Here is an 18,745-nt window from a genome sequence, read left to right as displayed (position 1 = left end):
TAATTTGACAAATTCCACCCTGAAATATTGCCTTGTTTTTGTTATCCCAAGGTTTTTCTTTGTATGGTAGTTTACCCTTGGATACTAATGCCAAATATGGTCAATTTGAGCCCAAATTAAAGCTCTTCATCCTCTCCTCCTTTAGTATAAAAATTCTTGTTAATTCACGAAATGTGGGGAGCTTCTCTCTCACTAAGGTAATTGCAACAAAAAATTGATATTCTTGCAATTGGTTATATTTGTGTTTCCTTCCATTGTGAGAGATAAAAGCTTATTCTTCAAAAATGAGATCCAGGTTGTACTTCTTATTTCATACAAACCCTTTAGAACATCCCACGTTTCCTTGGATGTCTTCCAATATTCCACGTGAGGAATAATTTGTCGTTTACATACATACATAACAAGACCTTTGTTTTCATCTCGGGTTTCTCCCAATCAGGAACATAACTTACAATAGTGGGTTTGGGCTCATGCCCACTAACAATTCAAGACAAATTATAACTCTCTATAATTGTTAGTGGGCTGATACCCACTAACAATTCAAGACAAATTATAACTCTCTATAATTGTTAGCAACTTGAATTTCCAATTCACATAATTTCGAGTTCATAGAATTTCCTCCATCAAATTTATTGGACTCATTATAATATGTAACAACCAAAACATTTGACATAATGAAAAAAAATATTTCTCCAGTCAAGAAAATGAAACCAAATATACCATATCTAAAGCCAAATTCACCCAAATTCACTAGATCCAAAGTGATATTACAAAAAGAAAAGTTTAAATATAGTCACTTTAAATAAAATATCATTTATGGAATTTTCTTCTGATAAACATTACACCCCAATAACTTTTACCACAGTTCTAAAGTCCACATTTCTTAAAATCCACTTTTAAAATACTTATTTATCCTTTGAAAATACCCAATTCAGTTTCCATAAACAACAACCTCAAAGAAATTCTCTTGACTCATAGGAAATCATTGAGAAAACACTAACACTAATCAATCTTCGTATTCAAAGTAATCCCTAATTTAGTAGCAAACTCATGCTTAATTCACAAAGAAATGGTGACTTAACACACCAAACAAATACTTTTCTTCATGTTGGATTAACGGCAAGGCACCAGTCCCATGTGACAAGCCACAAGTCTAAACACGAGTGGAGGCCAATATTTTCCAAAGGGATTATGGTACAATATTTGCAACAGCTTCTTAAATTGATAGAGACGATGGTTTCTGCAAAGAATCATCTCCCACATAGCTCAAATATTGGGAACCTCTGATTCCACACAAGCCTCAACATGAAGACCTTGTGGCACTTACTCCACAATGAATACATAGGGATATTGACTCTATCACACAAAGTATAGTATCCTTTGTGATTCTCAACTTAGATGTAGACTATAACATCCCTTGTGATTCACAACTTTGGTAGAAAGGAATACATGAAATTTCACACTAGTCTCTCATAATCATGTATTTCATATAAGCACATATTTATGGACTCAAATTTGTTTCAAAATTATTTTTAAAGGCTTAGAATAAGCATCTAGCTAAAGTTAGGCCACCCTAGAATATACCTTTTGTTTCCTCAAGTATATGTCCTATTCTAACTTGTCTATAGTTGTATCCGCAAAGTAAAACTCTCATCTCAGATTCGACATTACGTCATCAATGATAGTAAATCATCTTTTTCCACAATACAGTTTGTATGTCCAAGTACCTTGATCATGAAAGCCTCAAATGGAGAGAAAGGATATTTGTTATTTTCACATTAAGTTGGGTATGCTTGACCTTTGATGTTCAAAAGTATAACATTCAACTTAATAGGAGTATTTATGAAATTTAGCTACTTAGCATAATACAATCATTATTATCTACATGAGATTTCTTGTGAAAATATGAATTCATTCGAGTTGAATAGTATCTCACATTGCATCTAAATTGAGTGATGGTTTTGGAGAGTCATAAATATTGAATTGGTAATCATTAAAATCTAGACGTATACTAATGTTTGAAAGAATTTCCAATATAATTTTTTTATTTAACATTTTAAATGCCTCGAGGTTAATACATTAAGAATCCCGAGGAGCGATTATTTCCTATTGTAGGCTAGTGAACCGCTTTTTTCTGCCATCCACCACAAATAGATTCAAATAAATCCAAAATGAAACTTCTAGAAAATTGAGGTTAACAAATCCTATATTAAAAAAACCTCAAGACCTTTATAAATTTGAAATTCATGAAATGTTGAATGAATAAATTGGTGAATTTTATGTGATATTTTATGCAAACATACAGTTAGAAGAGAAGGAAACAATGAAATTGTCATTGATAATGGGAGTTGGTTAGATGTAATAGTATTGAGACTCTGTGCTTCTCTAGAGGTTGAAGCCTATGATTCATGTGATATGTTATGCAAACATATAGTTAGAAGAGAAGGAAACAAAGACATTATCGTTGATAATGGGAGTTGGTTAGTTGTAACAGTATTGAGACTCCTCGATTCTCTAGAGGCTTAATGCTATGATTCATTTGATTCTAGAAATATCCTCTTTCATTTGGAAAATATGAAGAAAGGTACTCCATAAAAAAGTGATGTCAAATGTCTTTTGAAGAGTGACAAATTTGGTTGGAATATGAGGATAACAATAAAAAAGTACTCAAGGCATTCACCAAAGGCCATAGGATTAGTAATACGACTTGGTAATGAAAATTTCAATCTCGAAGGGATGTTTCTTCATACTTATACCTAGAAAAATTGGGTTTACCTTAATTTTAATAACTCTTTAAGACTCAAGAGGGTGTCACAATTGTTGAAATTTTTCACATTTCTCAAGTTTTCCCTCATTTTTTCAATGATGAGGATAATTGTGGGCTTATGGCCAACGTTATGAAGCATGAATTAAAAATGTTTCTTCACAACTTCCAAAAATAAAAGATCTGTAGCTCAGATGGACAAGGTATTCAATTATTCCTAGTTTTATATGATATTATGGAGAATGATCTCCTAGATGTGGTAGAAGAGTCTCATAGGAATCAAAAATTTATTCCAGCATCAAACCCTGCATTTATAGATTTCATTCGCAAAGTAGAATCCCCTATTTATTTCAATGAAATAAAACCTATTTCTCTATGAAATTCCATATAAAAGGTTATTGCAAAAGTGATCACTCTTTGTCTTAAATTTTTCCTCTATGCCTTTATTTCTAAGGAAAAAATTTATTTTCATAAAGATAGAAAGATGCATGAAGCTATTGGGGTGTCTCAAGAAGGTTTGCATAACCTAAATATAATGAATATAAAATGGGATATTTTCAAATTTGGCTTATTGAAGGCATATGACTAGGTTAGCTAGATATTTCTCCTGCTACTATTAGCTCATGAGGGATTTACCATCAATTCTAGAAAATGGGTTATCGACTACATTCAAATTTTTTTCTTTGTTGTACTAATAAACATTGTTGCTTCTCCTTTTGTTCATGGTCATAGTGGCCTTCATGAGGGGTACTCTCTTTCTAATTCACTATCTCTCTTAGCTGACTAGGGACTTAGTAGTCTCTTGGAGGAAGGTAAACAAAATGGGGATTTCCATGGATGCTTGGTTACTCGAGATCAAGCCATCTCCAACCTTTTATTCACAACCTATATTCTAATTTTATGTAATGGATATCCTCATGAGGTGGTTATATTAAGGAAAAAATTCTCATTACACGGGAAGGCTAATGTTATATATATTTCCAAAAATCCTGCATGTTTGTCTTAAACATTGAGGATGAAGAGATCCGACAAATAATTGTATTTCTTTTGATGGATATCTCTCAACTAAATGACATTCTCAAATATCTAGGTTTTCACCGGAAGTCTAATACATAAAGATTGATGGAGGAACATTAGTCAATCTCTAAGGACCAGAAACATATTAAGTTTTTGTGTCAAGTGTGGCTTTCGGGCAGGTCGTCTGGGCTTACTTAAATTTTTTCTTGATGTTATTCTTATGTATTTCTATCTCTTTCATGGATTTGAAAGGATATTTTGGAATCCATTAGGCATTTATATTACCAATTTCCATGGTCTGGATCAAATTTAGAGAATGCCCTCCTAGGTTCTATATGTCAATAAATATAAATAACCACATCTTCCAATGGAGGCCTCATAGGTGACCCTTCTAATAGTTGTTACCACAAATTCCACATTCCACCTTAATTTTGATGTTGTGAATTTCCAAAACCCATGCTGATAATTCCAATATTTTCCTTTCCTAGAAACCCAAAACTACTCAAATACTCTATGGTTTATTTACCTACTACAAAAATCCAATCCAAAGAAATTGGTTCTATAGATTCTATCCACTAATATAACTATATAAATGTGTATAATTCTCAAAATTGAAAAGTCTATTTAAATACATATAATTTTATTGAACATGTACATTATATATATATATATATATATATATATATATATATATATATATATATATATATATTTGGGTTACAAGGTCATTAACAATTAACATTGTGAGAAACATTTCGCTTTATGAAAGAGAAAAATGAAAAGTTTCAAGATTGTATAACTTGGGTGATGTTTAAGCATGAATCCAAGTATGGAGTTGTAGTAGACTATGACTATTTAATTTTTCTTAATATATCTTTTGTCTTTATGAAAATATTTTCCAATTGTTTCAAAAGTATCAATATGGCTCAAATACTTGTACAAAATAAACATTGGCTTAAAAAATAACTTGATTCTACAATAATCTGAATTTATTCTCATTTGGCTTTTTTTATTTGTGTATTTGGCAATCACTAGATTTGTAGAATTTTATGTCCTTATAGCGTTGGATTACCCATAAGGCTACCCAAAAGTAGGCATTATTCCAATGATAAATATGAAGGATTTGGTCCTCTCTTTTTCCAATGATAAATATGTGGGTAGTGAGGGAGGATTCCAAAAGCACAAACATTAAGTAGCCCTCACCCAACATGACAATTGTGGGTGTTACTTAGCACTCCTCCATCAACCATGTTCGTAAGCTTCACATGCATACCCATATCCTAGCCCATAGATGTGTCAAGTCATTGTGTTTGCTTTCGTGTTCAATGACTTTGAAATGAAAATAAACTTTGACACTTCAAATTTTGGCGATAAAGTTTGGCACAAAATTCTACGAAGAAATTTGAAATATATATATATATATATATATATATATATATATATAAAAGTAAGGTAAACAGAGCATATATAAATAGATTTTATATCCTTTTCTTATATAAAATTGATTATAGTTATACAAGCACGTTATTATATAAGTAAAATTATAAGAAAATTTACATTTATATAAAATCATTGTTATATGCAAATTAACATATACAGTCTATGCATTGAAATATATACAAGTTATAATAATAAGAAAAAATAACATGAATTTATTCACTATCACAAGTAAAAATGATACACTGTGTTATGAAACTAGCTCACAAAAATATAGAAAATAAAGATAAATGCCTTAGAATTCAGCCTCTTTGAGGGGCGACCTCATTTACATTACACAAACGAACAATTCTTGGATGATACAAATGATGAGACATCCTTTCTATATATGGGAGTCTAAGGGGTCATAATATAATCAGAGCCAACATAACAATGTTAATGTAAGGGAACAATAATAACAATAGTGGGCTTCTATGGGGCAGAATAATAAGAATATGGGGACTAAATGGGCACAAACATATAATAAGGGGGTTGTAGTAATAACAATAAGGGATTACACTAGTAGTATAGGCACTTAACATGCCCCTCTCCTTCAAAAAGTGTTGTGCTCAATGCTTGAGTAGTTCTTGATGCTTCTGTATAAAATTCTTGTCCTCTCATGTGGAGTCTTTAGCAGGTAAGTTCTTCCACTTCATGAGGTACTCTAAAATTGATCGATTTCGTAGCTGTTGGGTTCTTGTTTCCATGGCTGCTATAGGTTCCAATATGATTTTTCCTTCCTTGTCAAGTTCTAGCCATTTTGTTTGAACTAGGATCCTTTGCAGCTTTTGATTGAGTGGCCACACTTCTTCATCCATATTCCATTCATTCATTGCTTCGTTTATCAAATTTGGTTGGATAATAGAAATAGCCCAAAACAATGCTTCCACATCCTCATCATTTCTTGAGAGTGCATCTGCAACAACATTTTTCTTCCCTTTTTTCTGTTCTTCTAAAGATAATATTTGTTCTAAAAAGTATTTAAACTATCATGATTCATTTTTATCTTGAAGTGTCTTCCCATTAAGGTAGGGTCACCATTTTTTAAGTGCATGTAGTATTGCCAACATTTCCCTCTCATAAATAGCTTTGTGTAAATACTTTCCTTTGATTTGATGACTTACGAAAGAAATGGGTCTTTCATCTTGCATTAAAACAAAACCAATTCCATTTCCTGATGCATCATGTTCCACAAAAAAAGTTTTTGTGAAGTCTGACGTAGCTAAGACCGGTGCTTGGCACATTGCCTCTTTAAGATGTTCGAAGGCCTTTTTAGCTTCTTGAGTCCATGAAAATGCATCTTTCTTCGATAATGTTGTTAGAGGTGATGTTATTCTCCCACAATTATTAGAAAACCTGTGATAATTCCCTGACAACCCGATAAATCCTTGCAGATGCTTTATGGATGTGGGGATTTTCCTTTCCTTAATGGATTTAATTTTTCTAGGGTCTACCTTAACACCTTCATGAGATACAATATGACCCACATATTCCAACTCTTGTAGTCCAAAGAAACATTTGGAGGTTTTTGCATATAATTATTTCTCCTCAAATAGTTCGAGCACCCTGTCAGCATGTTGAACATGATCCTTCAAAGACTTGTCATAGATTAGTATATCATAAAAAATAATAACACAAATATTCTAAGGAAGGGTTTGAAAATGAAATTCATCAAACCCTGAAATGCAGAAGGTGCATTGGTAAGGCCAAAAGGCATTACCAAAAATTCATGACAACCCTCATGAGTTCTAAATGTTCTCTGCATAATGTCTTCAGTCTTCATTATGATTTGATGATATCCTGAATGAAGATCCAACTTGGTGATGTAAATTGATCCATGTAATTCATATAATAATTCATCTATGACAGGAATGGGAAATTTATCTTTAATAGTGAGCTTGTTGAGCTTCGTATAATCGGGACACATGTGCCATGATCCATCGTTATTGTGCACCAATACTACTCGAGCAGAGAAAGAACTTTGACTAGGTTTAATTATACTAGCCTCCAACATTTCGGCAACCATATGTTAAATTTCACTCTTTTGGGAATAATGATATCTATACGGCCTGATGTTTGGAGGAACACTTCTTGGAATCAAATGAATAGCATGATCATCATCACCAATAGGTGGGAGGCCATTAGGAGTATCAGATACCTTGGAATGATTGTCCAAGACTTTTTGGAGATATAGAGAAATAGATGATTTCGATGTGGGAACCTATAGTGAACATAACTGTGAAATTACACCTCATTGTTCCTCCTTTAGAAGATTTTCCATACGTTTACAATTGATTATCTTTCCTAGTTTCCCTGCAATACCCCTTAATTCAACTTCCTTTCCTTCTACACAAAATTTCACCAAAAGTTCCTGAAAATTAAAAGCTATTGTACCCAAGGATTGTAGCCATTGGAATCCTATTACAACATCAACACCACTAATTGGAATGGAAAGTATTGAGCTATTCAATACATATTATCCCATGGATATCTTGATATTATGACACCTTCCAAAGAAATTTATGATTCCTCCACATACAACCATCACTTGACACTGTGGTGCTAGATATAGGAAGCAATTCAATTCCTTGGATATCTTACAATGAATAAAATTATGGGTACTTCCCAAATCAATCAACACTATTACATTTTTCTTCTTGATATGTACTTCTATCTTAATAGTTTGGGGAGTGGTAATTCCAACCAATTCATTACAAGATATGGATGGATTCATTTCATCTTTATCTAGGGTTTGTTCATGGAGTATATCCTCTTCTTTTGACATTTCTTGTTCCTTTTCTTCCTCCTCTTCAAAATCTATGTAGAATAATTTCTTCTCAGCACACTTATGACCGTTAGTGTATTTAATATCACAACTGTAACAAATCCCTTTTTCTCTCTTTTCTTCCAATTGTTGTGGTGTCAACCTTGTAGGTTGTGGAAGGCTAGGGACAACAACACTTCCATATTTATAGTTATGAGTGGTAGGCTTCCTAGTTGCCATAATTTTTCTTTCCATTTTTGTTGCTAACTTGAATGCCTTCTCCAATGAGTCAGGTTCCCAAAGGTGAACCTCATGTTCGATATTATCCTTTAAAGTCCCTATGAACACATCAGTCCTATCCTCCTCTAGAATATATTTTACCCTTATGTTCAATTTTTTGAAGTCCTCAATGTGCTCCATCATTGAGCCCTTTTGTTTGAGATTTATCAATTGTCTAGAAAAGGTGTTGCTTTTTGTATCCTCATAATGTGCTATCGTTTATCATGTAAAAATTACCCAAGTGACAATTTGTTTATGAGAGAAAAGCCATTGATACCATACAACCTGACTTGGTTCCAAATATAAAGTTGCAATACGTACCTTTTGTGTGTTTTGCACATTATGGAGATCGAAAAATTGCTCCATCTGTAGTATCCATGTTCTGAGATCCTTGCCATCAAGTTTTCTCATATTGATTTTTGGAACATAGTGGGTACTCAATCCAACACTAAAGTCTATGAAATAATTATTAACATTTCTTTTGTTCTCATCATGAGTTTCCTTTACTACCCTTTCACCATTAGTAACCATTTCTTGTAGCAACTTATTCAAATTGATCTTCAATTCTTCCATATTATTGTCCATGCCATTCATCTTAGCATCCATGCCATTCATCTTAGCTTCCATGCCATCCATCTTAGCTCGCACGCCATTTATATTAGATTCCACACCATTCATCTTGGCTTTAGTTACCTTTTGTGAGAGTGAAATTTTTTGTACTTGGTCTTGTAATTTTGATATATCATGTTGCATTTCTTCCTCTTCTTCATGAGTCATGCTAAATATTTCATGTTGCTTACTAGGTGTTTCCATTTTCTTTCTTCGGGGCATTAATTAATGATAATAATTCTCCACTATTCCCTTTGAATTCCTTGAAACTAATTTTTCAATCCAATCTTATGCAAAATGTAAAAAACACTACACACATTTTTTTCACTTTGTAAGAGCTCGATATTGAATTTGTTGTATCTCTGTAACCGCAGATCTCAAATATATGAAATCACTTCTTGAAATAGCCCTTCGGCTTCTCTTTCTAACCCCACAAGTCTGATCCAAATTGTATTCTCCAAGGAAGAGTTATGCCAAATCTCCCACGATGACTTGATTATAGACTAGTTCAGTAGAGTGAACTTGTACAAAGTTCCACGTGCCAGTGTTTCTAAGTTAGTAACTAAAACGGATATACAGAAAAATATTGGCTGTCCAATTTCTAAAATTTCTTATGAAATTTCAATCTCATGCTTAGAACAAACATTATGGAAATTTTCCCTAGGTCACTTGTTTGGAATGTAATTCGGGAGTGTCCAAAAATCCTAACTGCCTGAGCTCATATCTCTGAAAATATAGCGAGACAAGATCTGAAATTTGGACCCGAAGTTCAGAAATATTTTGGCTCAAATGGGTTTGTTTTTTAGCTTCTGAAACGTCGCATAAAAACAATTATATTGAAAATTCCACGATGACCTTTTTGGAGCAGCAAAACCCTAGAATCCAAAGCTCTCATACCAAATGTTATGAATCCAACTCACAAAAAGATAGAAAATAAAGATAAATTACTTAGAATTGAACCTCTTCAGGGGAAACCTCTTTTACATTACACAAATGAACAATCCTTGATTGATAAAAATGACAAGTCCTCCTTTCTATATATAGGAGTCTAAGGGGTCATAATATAATCAGAGCCGACATAAAAATAATAATGTAAGGGCACAATAATAACAATAGTGGGCTTCTATGGGGCAGAATAATAATAATATAAAAAGGGGGTTGTAATAATAAAAATAAGGGGTTACACTAGTACTATAGGGACCTAACACACTTATTATTCTAATGGAATAGTATAACAATACAAGAGGAGATACAACTTTATGTATGGTAAAACTTCTACCACATAACAACTGTTACAACCTTTACACCCTACAATGTAGAGGGAAAATCATAAATGTCAAATATTTCCAAACAGGTAATAGTGACTACAATTCTTTGGCAAAAAGAACCATAAAATTTCACACCTAACTATGCAAGGTAAATTAAAAAATATACTCACCATGAAAATTACCTCAGCATACCAATAAAATATTGATTGCAGTTATTTACATGATATGAGTCATACTGAGACAATTTTGATAGAGACTTGTAGGTCACAAAAATAGGAGAACACATGGAACTCCATGTAGACATGACACACATTAATCTATCTTGAGAGGCCAGGAAAAAGTATATGTTGGGGTCTCAACAAAATAAGTTCATGTGGAGACACCCCCACTATCACAACTAATAAATAAGGAAATAAGAAGTGAAATAATTGAGGTATAAAAAGAGATATTACTCTGCATAGATGACTTACAATTAGAAGAACAAAATATGGACAAAAAGGTCACTAAATTTCAAAGGAAGGTAGTCAATCTAGAATTGTGTTATGAAACCAGGTCACAAAAAGATAGAAAGGATAGATTAACGCCTTATAATTGAACCTCTTCGAGGGGGAAACCTCATTTACGTTACACAAGTGAACAATCTTGGATGATACAAATGACAAAACCTCCTTCCTATATATATGAGTCTAAGGGTTCTTAATGTAACCAAGCCGACCTAACAAAAATAATATAAAGGCACAAAAATAACAACAGTGGGATTCTATGGGGTACAATAATAACAATAAGGGATACAATGACAATAGTAATGGGGGGATAACTAGTATTATAGAGATCTAACATACCCCTCTCCTTAATAAAAGTGTTGTCCTCAATGGTTGAGTAGTTTTGGATGCTTTTGTATAAAATTATCATCCTCTCATGTGGAATATTAAATGGCTAAGTTCTTCCACTTGATGAGATACTCTGAAATTGATTGATTTCGTAGCTGTCAAGTTCTTGTTTCTTTGACTTATTCAGGTTTGAATATGATTTTTCCTTCATCATCAAGTTGTGGTAATATTGTTTGAACTGGAATATTGTCACCTATAACCTTCTTTAAGAATGAAGCATGGAAAAATAGGTGCACTCGAGAAGCTGCAGGAAGCTCCAATTTGTGTGCCATAGTACCTATCTTTTGCAACACCTTGTACAAAAAATAATAATTTGGTGATAATTTATTATCCTTATTATATTTCTTTACGGACATTTATTTATATGGTTGTATTCGTAGGAATACCCAATCACCTACATCAAAACATATTTTGCTACGATGTTGATTTGCGTGCTCTTTCATTCTATTCTGCACCAAGGTGAGTTATCCTCTAAGAGTTAGAGAAGTTGTTGCTGATGCTCGATGTGATCTTCCACTACTTGAACCTTAGAATTTTCTCTTAAATATGATGTGATGGATGGTGGATGATATACATATAGTGCCATAAATGGGGTCAATTTTGTTTCTGTATGGAAGGAAGTGTTATACCGCCATTCAGCTAGAGGCAACATTTGACCCATTGTGTATGTTTATCATATACAAAGCAACAAATATATCCTTCCAAACATTTGTTTACTATCTCAGTTTTCCCATCAGATTGAGGATGATAAGATGATCTATAAGCTAATTGAGTACCAAGACAAGAAAATAATTTTTTCCAAAAATTTCCACTGAAAATGGGATCTCTATCACTTACAATAATCTTTTGTTTTCCATGTAGCTTTTGAATTGTTTCCATAAATGCAGTAGAAATTGTACTCTCCTTAAATGGATGAGATAGTACACAAAAGTGTGCATAATTTGTAAGTCTGTCAATTACCGCCATGATAACACTATTTCCTTCAGACTTGGGTAGACCTGTGATAAAATCCATTGAAACCTCCTCCCAACCTTGGCTTGGAATTAATAAAGGTTGTAATAGTCATGGGGCCTTAATTGTTTCAACTTTATTTTGTTGGCAAACCAAACATTCTACCACAAACTTTTGAATATTTGATTTGAGGCCATCCCCCAAAAAAAAATTCTTAACCCTATGGTAGGTTTTTAGAAATCCTAAGTACCCTCTGAAGGGAGAGGTGTGCAATTCGCTAAAAATATTTTGTTTTAGTTGGGAATTCTTACATAGGTATAACTGATCATTGTACCATAATGAATCATTTTTCCAAGTAAATGTATCAGATGTACTAGGATCTTGTTGTATCTTTTGAATGGGTGCCCATGCTTCCTCATCATTATTCCATTCATCCCTTGCTTTGTTTATCCAATCTGGTTGGATAATTGAAATGGGGCAAAGAAATGCTTCCACATCCTCATCCTTTCTTGAGAGTGCATCTACCACAACATTGTGATTCCCTTTTTTGTAGATGATTTCAAAGTCATAGCCCAACATATTTGTGACCCATTTTTGCTACTCTTTTGAGGACAATCTTTGTTCTAAAAGGTATTTAAGACTATCATGATCTGTTTTTACCTTGAAGTGTCTTCCCATTAGGTAGGGTCGCCATTTATTAACTGAATGTAGTATCGCCAACGTTTCCTTCTCATAAATAGCTTTGTGTAAATACTTTCTTTTGATTGGACGACTTTTGAAAGAAATGGGTCTTTCTTCTTACATTAAAGCAACACTAATTCCATTTCCTGAGGAATTACAGTACACAATAAACGATTTTGTGAAGTCCGATGTAGCTAAGACTCGTGCTTGGCACATTGCCTCTTTAAGATGTTCAAAGGGCTTTGTTGCTTTTGGGGTCCATGAGAATGCATCTTTATTCAATAATTTTGTTATAGGTGTTGCTATTCTCCCATAATTCTTAACAAACTTGCGATAATACCCTGTCAACCAGAGAAATCCTCGTATATTCTTTATGGATGTGGGGATTTTCCATTCCTTAATGGTTTTAAATTTGCTACGGTCTACCTTAACACCTTTGAGAGATACAATATGACCAAGATATTCCACCTCTTGTACTCCAAACAAACATTTGGAGATTTTTGCATATAATTGTTTCTCCTCCAATAGTTTGAGCACCATGTCAACATGTTGGGCATGATCCTTCCAAGACTTGTTGTAGATTAGTATATCATCAAAAAATACTAACACAAATTTTCTAAGGAAGGGTTTGAAAATGGAATTCATCAAACCTTGAAATGTATAAGGTGCATTAGTGAGGCCAAAAGGGATGACGAAAAATTCATAATGACCCTCATGAGTTCTAAATGTTGTTTTTGGAATTTCTTCAGTCTTCATTCTGATTTGATGATATTTTGAATGAAGTTCCAATTTGGTGAAGTAAATTGATCGATGCAATACATCCAATAATTCATCAATGATAGGAATGGGAAATTTGTCTTTAATACTGAGCTTGTTGAGCTCCCTATAATTTGGACACATGTGCCATGATCCATCCTTCTTAGGAACCAATACTACTGGAGCAGAGAAAGAACTTTGACTAGGTTGAATTATACCAGCCTCTAGCATTTCTACAGCCATACATTCAATTTCACTTTTTAGGACATAGGGATATCTGTAAGGCCTGATATTTGGAGGAACACTTCATGGAATCAAATTGATAACAAGTTCATGATCACGAATAGGTGGGAGGCCTTTGGGAGTCTCAAATACCTTGGAATGATTGTCCTAGAGTTTTTGAAGATATGGAGAAATTGATGGTTTCGATGTGGGCAGCTCTACTTGACATAATTGTGAAATTATGCCTGGTTGTTCTTTATTTAGAAGCTTTATCATTCTGTTAGAGCTTATTATCTTTCCTAGTTTCCCTGCAATAACCCTTAATTCAAATTCCTTTCCTTCTGCACAGAATTTCATGAAAAGTTCTTGAAAATTAAAGCTATTGTACCCAAGGATTGTAGCCATTGGAATCCTAGTACAACATCAACATTACCCATTGGAACGGAAAAAATTGGGCTATTCAATACATATTCTCCCATGGATAGCTTGATATTATGGAACTTTCCCGAGAAATTTATGGTTCCTCCACTTGCAGCCATCACTTGACACTCCAGTGTTCGATATAGGAAGGAATTCAATTCCTTGGCTATCTTACAATGAATAAAATTATCGGTACTTCCTAAATCAATCAACATTATTACCTTTTTCTTCTTGATATGCCCTTCTATCTTAATAGTTTGAGGAGTGGTAATTCCAACCAATGCATTACAAGATATGGTTGGATTCATTTCTTCTTTTTCTAGGGTTTGTACCTCATGTATATCCTCTTATTTTGACATTTTTTTGTTCCGTTTCTTACTCCTCTTCACAATCTATGTAAACTAATTTCTTCTCGACACACTTATGACCTTAGTGTATTTGCTATCGCAACTGTAAGAAAGCCATTTTTCTCTTTTCTCTTCCAATTGTTGTGGTGTCAACCTTGTAGGTTTTGAATGGCAAGGGGAAGCAAAACTTGCATCTTTACAATTGTGAGTTCTAGGCTTCCTTGTTTCCATAATTTTTCTTTCCATTTTTCTTGCCAACTTGAATGCCTTCTCCAATGAATCTAGTCACCAAAGGCAAACCTCATGTTGGATGTTATCCTCTAAAGTCCCTATGAACACATTAATCCTATGCTCCTCATGAATATCTTTTACCCTTGTATTCAATTTTTAAAAGTCCTCAATGTGCTCCATCATTGAACCCTTTTGTTTGAGATTTATCAATTGGCTAAAAAATGTGTTGTTTTTCGTATCCTCAAAATGTGCTATCACTTCATCTGTGAAAATATCCCAAGTGACTATTTGTTTACGAGAACAAAGCCATCGATACCATACAAATTGATTTGATTCCAAATATAAAGTTGGAATGCGTACCTTTTGTGTGTTTTTCACATGGTGGTTCTTTGATCCAACGTTAGAGTCTATGAAATCGTGATTAACATTTATTTTGTTCTCATCATGAGTTTCTTTTACTACCCTTTTGCCAAGAGTACGCATTTCTTGTAGAGACTTTGTCAAATCTCTCTTCAAATCTCTCTTCAAAACTCCCATGCTTGTCTTCAAATCTGTCTTCAAATCGTTCATATTAGCTTCCATGCTGTCCACATTAGCTTCCACATCATTCATATTAGCTTCTACGCCTTTCTTTAAACAATCCAACTTACCTTCCATGCCTTTCTTTAAACCATCCATCTTAGCTTCCACACCATACAACTTAGCTTCTGCATTTTTCTTTAAACCATCCATCATAGATTCTATTACCTTTTGTGCTAGTGACATTTGTTGCAGTTGGTCTTGTAATTTTGATTATATCATGTTGCATTTATTCCTCTTCTTCATGAGTCATGCTAGAGATTTCAGGTTTCTTACTAGGTGTTTCCATTTTCTTTCTTCGGGTCATCAATTACCGATAATAATGCTTCACTATGCCCTTTGAATTCCTTCAAACCAATTTTTCAAACCAAGTTTATGCAAAAAATTTAAAAAAACTACACACCTTTTTTTTCACTTTGTAGGAGCTTGATATTGAATCTGATGTATGTCTGTAATTTTGGATCTCCAAGGTCTGAAATTTTTTCTCGCAGTAACCCTCTAAGTAATATTTCTAACTCCACAAGTCTGATCAAGATTGGATTCCCCAGTGAAGAGTTATGCCAATTCTCCCACGATGACCTGAGTATAGACTTTTTGAGTAGATCAAATCTGTACGATGTGTCGTGGATCAATGTTTCAACCTTAGGTTCAGAAAATGGTACCCAAAACACTACCATCTGTCCTCTTTCTGTAGCTTCTGATGAAAATTCAATCTGATTCTCATAGAGAAAGTTATGACAATTTTCGCAAGGTGACCTATTTGGAATGTAATTCGGGGGTCTGCGAAAACCCTAACTTACTCAGATTATATCTCCACAAATATGGGATACGTGATCTGAGATTTGGAGTCGAGGTTCAGACAGATTTCCTCTCAAATGGGTTTTTTTTTAGCTTCTAAAACTTTGTAGAGAAAGTGTTATAGAGATCATTCCATAATGAACTGTTTTAGATGAAATTCTAGAGCTTGCAAAAGCCCTAAATTCCTCACATCATATCATCGAAAATATAGCGAGAAAAGATATGAAATTTAGACCCGAGGTTCAATAAGACTTCCTCTCAAATGGGTTTTTTTTTTTTCTTGCTTCTGAAACATCGCAGAAAAAGAGTTATAGAGAAAATTCCACTATGACCTGTTTGGAACAGCAAAACCCTATAATCCAAAGCTCTCATACCAAATGATATGAAACTAGCTCACAAAAGATAGAAAAGATAGATCAACGCCTTAGAATTCAGCCTCTTCGAGGAGGTAACCTCCTTTACATTACACAAATGAACAATTCTTGGATGATACAAATGACAAAACCTCCATTCTATATATATGAGTTGAAGGGATCACAACATAACCAAACCAACCTAACAATAATAATATAAACTCACAAAAATAACAATAGTGGGATTCTATGGAGCACAATAATAATAATAAGGGATACAACGACAATAGTAATGGCGGTGTCATTATTATTATAGGGACATAACAAATTGCCAATGTCTAAGAAGAAGAATTCCCAGCAAAGACTAATGAGATCACCATTTCTTAGTAGAGATGCACAATATCTTTCTTTTGGAATGACAATGTGTATTTTTAGATAAAACCATTAAAATAACAATAGGTATAGATTAAATTTCCCTCTTGATCTAGAATTCAACTATGGATTAGAGATTAGCTACAAATTGCAAGAGAAACACTCCGCTTGCCCAACATAATCTCTAAAGCACTAGTCTAATTGGAAATATCTAGGTCGGATTTTGTGTTTAGGTTCGAATGAGGGTTTAATCTTAGAAACAACAATTGTTTATAGTGAGGCATCCAAACTGAAAAACATGGATCTTGCCACTTACTTGGAACTCAACTTGTCATTTTCGCTCCACATTGATGCAAATTCCTATGGAACGGAAGTCACTCCTCTCATTTTTGTGGGATAAGATAGAAGAAACTACTATCATTTTCATGGTCTAGGGAAGAAATGGCTACCATTTAAACGTTTGGTTAAGAGGTTTAACTATAATCTCAAACTCTTATTTTAGAGTTTAATTAAAATCTAAAGTCTATTGCAAGAGATCTGAAGTAAAATATAAACTCTCAGTTGATAGTTTGCACTACAGAATTTTTTTTTTACCAAACCTTCTTCCTAGAATATTAATTACAATCTAAAACTCTTGGATGGTAGATTTAAATAGAATATAAACCCTTCAACAAGAGTTGTGGTTATATTTTATACTTTCATCTCAGAGATTTTGTCCAATAATTTGTTTCCCGAACCTCTAGACTAAAAACTTGTTTAACTCTTGTCCCTGGAGTTGGTCCCAACGATTGTGAGTCAAACTTTAACTTGAAATATCTTAAAACTGTTGGTGGGGAGAATATATTGGGTTTTTTTCTTGATCCATATTTCAATAAACATAGTGCAATTTATCACTACATAACAAAATCCTTTTCCCATTTTCGCATTTCCACGCTTTAATTTCTAGGAACGCTAAAATAAATTCTAACCCCAAGATCACAAATGTGGTAGTATTCATTTATATTTATCTAATTAGCATCACAAAACACTATATATCAAATGAAATCATATTACCCGACTAATCCCTATAAAACTATATTAATTTCCCATAAGTATATACAAAACTTGTTATCAATAACAATGATGGCATAATAATAATAATCCAACTTCTATGGGGATCAAATGACATACCAAATAGATGGATGAGACTCCTTTGCTTGTGTTACAAGGGGATTACTTTTGTAGCTATATGATTGCTAAAGTCTAAGGCTTAAAGCCTAAAAGTAGATATACTCTACAATACTCTTTAATTGATATTATGACCTCTTGGAAGGAAACACATATTGTTAAACATTAAACATTACAATCTAAATACCTTATTCAACTTATACGTTTCCATATAAAATTTCTATAAAAATTACATTTTATTTCTTTTATAAAGTACAACATGCTATGAATAATAATGGTTGTAAGGTAACCTATATTCACCTTAAACACACACTTTTTTACATTTTAATTTTATATATACATGTATAAATTTACTTATTATTTATGTGTGTCCATATTAAACTTCCATAAAAATTACATTTTATTTATTTTATAAAATACAACATTCTACCAATAGTAGTGATTATATGTTTAAGCTATATTCACTTTAAACTCAAACTTTTTTACTATGTAATATTATATCAGGCACACATAAATTTACTTATTAAAAAAATTAATAAAATATAAAATAAAAATAAAAATAAATTTACCAGTGGTGTATTATATATAGCTTAATTTATTTTATATTTCTCACGAATAACTAACTAGTCTCTTTGCTCTTACACGTACCACATACCTTACTCTTTATGGTGTAAAACACATATATGCTTTACTACGACAAACTACGATATTGATGTAACGACGCGACGCCTACATTTAAAGGAAATAAGTGTTTATAAATAGAGAAGAGAGACATGGGGTATTCACATGGTTATAATCATG

Source organism: Pinus tabuliformis, chromosome J (assembly GCF_031772625.1).
Source record: "Pinus tabuliformis cultivar Carrire ecotype Pingquan chromosome J, CPIR1, whole genome shotgun sequence".
In the NCBI taxonomy this organism is placed as follows: Eukaryota; Viridiplantae; Streptophyta; class Pinopsida; order Pinales; family Pinaceae; genus Pinus; species Pinus tabuliformis.
This window is presented reverse-complemented; position numbering follows the sequence as displayed.